Here is a 4,974-nt window from a genome sequence, read left to right as displayed (position 1 = left end):
AAAAAGAAGAAATCAGTAACCAGAAAAACTGCGAAAAATGTTTAAAAAGAAGAAATCAGTAACCAGGAAAACTTAGAAAAATGTTTAAAAAGAAGAAATCAGTAACCAGAAAAACTGCGAAAAATGTTTAAAAAGAAGAAATCAGTAACCAGGAAAACTTAGAAAAATGTTTAAAAAGAAGAAATCAGTAACCAGAAAAACTTAGAAAAATGTTTAAAAAGAAGAAATGAGTAACCAGAAAAACTTAGAAAAATGTTTAAAAAGAAGAAATCAGTAACCAGAAAAACGGCGAAAAATGTTTAAAAAGAAGAAATCAGTAACCAGAAAAACTTAGAAAAATGTTTAAAAAGAAGAAGTGAGTAACCAGAAAAACTTAGAAAAATGTTTAAAAAGAAGAAATGAGTAACCAGAAAAACTTAGAAAAATGTTTAAAAAGAAGAAATCAGTAACCAGAAAAACTTAGAAAAATGTTTAAAAAGAAGAAATGAGTAACCAGAAAAACTTAGAAAAATGCTTAAAAAGAAGAAATCAGTAACCAGAAAAACGGCGAAAAATGTTTAAAAAGAAGAAATCAGTAACCAGAAAAACGGCGAAAAATGTTTAAAAAGAAGAAATCAGTAACCAGACAAACTGCGAAAAAATGTTTAAAAAGAAGAAATCAGTAACCAGAAAAACTGCGAAAAATGTTTAAAAAGAAGAAATCAGTAACCAGGAAAACTTAGAAAAATGTTTAAAAAGAAGAAATGAGTAACCAGGAAAACTTAGAAAAATGTTTAAAAAGAAGAAATGAGTAACCAGGAAAACTTAGAAAAATGTTTAAAAAGAAGAAATCAGTAACCAGAAAAACTTAGAAAAATGTTTAAAAAGAAGAAATCAGTAACCAGAAAAACTTAGAAAAATGTTTAAAAAGAAGAAATGAGTAACCAGAAAAACTTAGAAAAATGTTTAAAAAGAAGAAATGAGTAACCAGAAAAACTTAGAAAAATGTTTAAAAAGAAGAAATCAGTAACCAGAAAAACGGCGAAAAATGTTTAAAAAGAAGAAGTGAGTAACCAGAAAAACTTAGAAAAATGTTTAAAAAGAAGAAATGAGTAACCAGAAAAACGTTTAAAAAGAAGAAATCAGTAACCAGAAAAACTTAGAAAAATGTTTAAAAAGAAGAAATGAGTAACCAGAAAAACTTAGAAAAATGTTTAAAAAGAAGAAATCAGTAACCAGAAAAACGGCGAAAAATGTTTAAAAAGAAGAAATCAGTAACCAGAAAAACGGCGAAAAATGTTTAAAAAGAAGAAATCAGTAACCAGACAAACTGCGAAAAATGTTTAAAAAGAAGAAATCAGTAACCAGAAAAACTTAGAAAAATGTTTAAAAAGAAGAAATCAGTAACCAGGAAAACTTGGAAAAAAACACTTAGAAAAATTTTCAGCAAAGTGTGAAAAATATTCTAAGTGTCAGCGGAGGAAAATGCTGCAGCATCGGGAAAGATTCGCAAACTTACACCGAACATGTGCTCCGAAGTGCCGGAGGAATTGGGTGAATTGAGCCCGGCAAATGGCCAGCTGTCGTTTTGTGCCTGCAGCCCGAAAACTTTAACTTTGTCTGTCGCGGAAGTCCGGACCGAGAAAAATCCAAACGGTTTTGACCGGACCGAGTTCCAGACCGATGCAGTCAAATTTGGAATTCAGACCCATTCAGTGCCACTTGTAGTTTTTCCGCAGTGAGGTTGGCGGGGTACCCGGAGATATATGGGAACACGATTTTTAGAACAAAATGGCGGCGCGGGACCGTTCTGAAAGGCATCCGAAAAACGGTTCCACGGGCATAGCACTTTAATGACAGGTATGAGTGCATGCCGGAGAGCTCTTGGAAGTCGAATTTTTGACACTTTGTCAATTTTTTGACAGATTTGACAAACTCTTTCTGTCTGTTCTAAGAGTCAGTCAGAGACTTGTGCGGCGGTCTTTTGACACTATTGGAGGGCGGGCAAACCCCACGTTGACTCCGGCCGTCCCTCCACAGGCGCTCGTGTCCAAAATGAAGGCGAGAGACGCGAGTGGCCTGGTTCCCTTGGGTGTTGCCAAGAAGGCTGCGGGCTGACCGTTGCCTGAGCACTCCCTAAAGCCTCTTGTGATGAGAGCAGACCTCGCCTGCCGCACGACCGGCTCTGGGAGTCGTTGGGCCGCTATTTGTGAATAGTCTGGTCCTCCTCTGCCACCCGGACAAGCGCGATGGCTCTGCCGCCCTGCGGTGCTCGTCACCCAGGTTTGGGGAACACGATACTCGTAACAAAAAATAAAAGGCGGCTCGGGACCTGCAGGCGAAAGGGGTCCCGTGGTGCTAAGCACGTCGACTTCGGGTCTCGGTGCAAGCCGGAGAGCTCACGGAAGTCTAAAGTTTTCGGCACGTGGTCGAATCTTTTCAAAGGCTTACCCGGCTCTTTCCGTCCATTCTGAGAGTAAGTCAGAGGCCGGTGCGGAGGTCTCTTGACAATCGGAGGGGGTGGTGGCCCTCCGCAGGCGCTCGTGTCGAAAATGAAGGCGAGAGACGCGAGTGGCCTGGTTCCCCTGGGTGTTGCCAGGAAGGCTGCGGGCTGACCCTTGCCTGAGCACTCCCTAAAGCCTCTTGTGATGAGAGCAGACCTCGCGCGCCGCACGACCGGCTCTGGGAGTCGTTGGGCCGCTATCTGTGAATAGTCTGGTCCTCCTCTGCCACCCGGCCAAGTGCGATGGCTCTGCCGCCCTGCGGTGCTCGTCACGCAGGTATGGGGCACACGATGCTCGTAACAGCAAATAAAGGCGGCTCGGGACCTGCAGGCGAAAGGGGTCCCGTGGTGCTTAGCACGTCGACTTCGGGTCTCGGTGCAAGCCGGAGAGCTCACGGAAGTCTAAAGTTTTCGGCACGTGGTCGAATCTTTTGAAAGGCTTACCCGGCTCTTTCCGTCCATTCTGAGAGTCAGTCAGAGGCCGGTGCGGCGGTCTATTGACGACCGGAGGCTCCCATGGGTGTTGCGATGAGGGTGGAGGGCACAGAACCTTGCCTTAGCACTCCCTAATAAAGCCTCTTGTGAAGAGAGCAGACCTCGCGCGCCGCACGACCGGCTCTGGGAGTCGTTGGGCCGCTATCTGTGAATAGTCGGGTCCTCCTCTGCCACCCGGCCAAGTGCGATGGCTCTGCCGCCCTGCGGTGCTCGTCACGCAGGTATGGGGCACACGATGCTCGTAACAGCAAATAAAGGCGGCTCGGGACCTGCAGGCGAAAGGGGTCCCGTGGTGCTTCGCACGTCGACTTCGGGTCTCGGTGCAAGCCGGAGAGCTCACGGAAGTCTAAAGTTTTCGGCACGTGGTCGAATCTTTTGAAAGGCTTACCCGGCTCTTTCCGTCCATTCTGAGAGTCAGTCAGAGGCCGGTGCGGCGGTCTATTGACGACCGGAGGCTCCCATGGGTGTTGCGATGAGGGTGGAGGGCACAGAACCTTGCCTTAGCACTCCCTAATAAAGCCTCTTGTGAAGAGAGCAGACCTCGCGCGCCGCACGACCGGCTCTGGGAGTCGTTGGGCCGCTATCTGTGAATAGTCGGGTCCTCCTCTGCCACCCGGCCAAGTGCGATGGCTCTGCCGCCCCCCCCCCCCCCCTGCGGTGCTCGTCACGCAGGTATGGGGCACACGATGCTCGTAACAGCAAATAAAGGCGGCTCGGGACCTGCAGGCGAAAGGGGTCCCGTGGTGCTTCGCACGTCGACTTCGGGTCTCGGTGCAAGCCGGAGAGCTCACGGAAGTCTAAAGTTTTCGGCACGTGGTCGAATCTTTTGAAAGGCTTACCCGGCTCTTTCCGTCCATTCTGAGAGTCAGTCAGAGGCCGGTGCGGCGGTCTATTGACGACCGGAGGCTCCCATGGGTGTTGCGATGAGGGTGGAGGGCACAGAACCTTGCCTTAGCACTCCCTAATAAAGCCTCTTGTGAAGAGAGCAGACCTCGCGCGCCGCACGACCGGCTCTGGGAGTCGTTGGGCCGCTATCTGTGAATAGTCGGGTCCTCCTCTGCCACCCGGCCAAGTGCGATGGCTCTGCCGCCCTGCGGTGCTCGTCACGCAGGTATGGGGCACACGATGCTCGTAACAGCAAATAAAGGCGGCTCGGGACCTGCAGGCGAAAGGGGTCCCGTGGTGCTTCGCACGTCGACTTCGGGTCTCGGTGCAAGCCGGAGAGCTCACGGAAGTCTAAAGTTTTCGGCACGTGGTCGAATCTTTTGAAAGGCTTACCCGGCTCTTTCCGTCCATTCTGAGAGTCAGTCAGAGGCCGGTGCGGCGGTCTATTGACGACCGGAGGCTCCCATGGGTGTTGCGATGAGGGTGGAGGGCACAGAACCTTGCCTTAGCACTCCCTAATAAAGCCTCTTGTGAAGAGAGCAGACCTCGCGCGCCGCACGACCGGCTCTGGGAGTCGTTGGGCCGCTATCTGTGAATAGTCGGGTCCTCCTCTGCCACCCGGCCAAGTGCGATGGCTCTGCCGCCCTGCGGTGCTCGTCACGCAGGTATGGGGCACACGATGCTCGTAACAGCAAATAAAGGCGGCTCGGGACCTGCAGGCGAAAGGGGTCCCGTGGTGCTTCGCACGTCGACTTCGGGTCTCGGTGCAAGCCGGAGAGCTCACGGAAGTCTAAAGTTTTCGGCACGTGGTCGAATCTTTTGAAAGGCTTACCCGGCTCTTTCCGTCCATTCTGAGAGTCAGTCAGAGGCCGGTGCGGCGGTCTATTGACGACCGGAGGCTCCCATGGGTGTTGCGATGAGGGTGGAGGGCACAGAACCTTGCCTTAGCACTCCCTAATAAAGCCTCTTGTGAAGAGAGCAGACCTCGCGCGCCGCACGACCGGCTCTGGGAGTCGTTGGGCCGCTATCTGTGAATAGTCGGGTCCTCCTCTGCCACCCGGCCAAGTGCGATGGCTCTGCCGCCCTGCGGTGCTCGTCACGCAGGTATGGGG

The sequence above is a fragment of the Chiloscyllium punctatum genome, unplaced genomic scaffold, assembly GCF_047496795.1.
Source record: "Chiloscyllium punctatum isolate Juve2018m unplaced genomic scaffold, sChiPun1.3 scaffold_992, whole genome shotgun sequence".
Classification (NCBI taxonomy): Eukaryota; Metazoa; Chordata; class Chondrichthyes; order Orectolobiformes; family Hemiscylliidae; genus Chiloscyllium; species Chiloscyllium punctatum.
The sequence above is the reverse complement of the archived record's forward strand: the minus strand, read 5'-3'. Positions refer to the sequence as shown.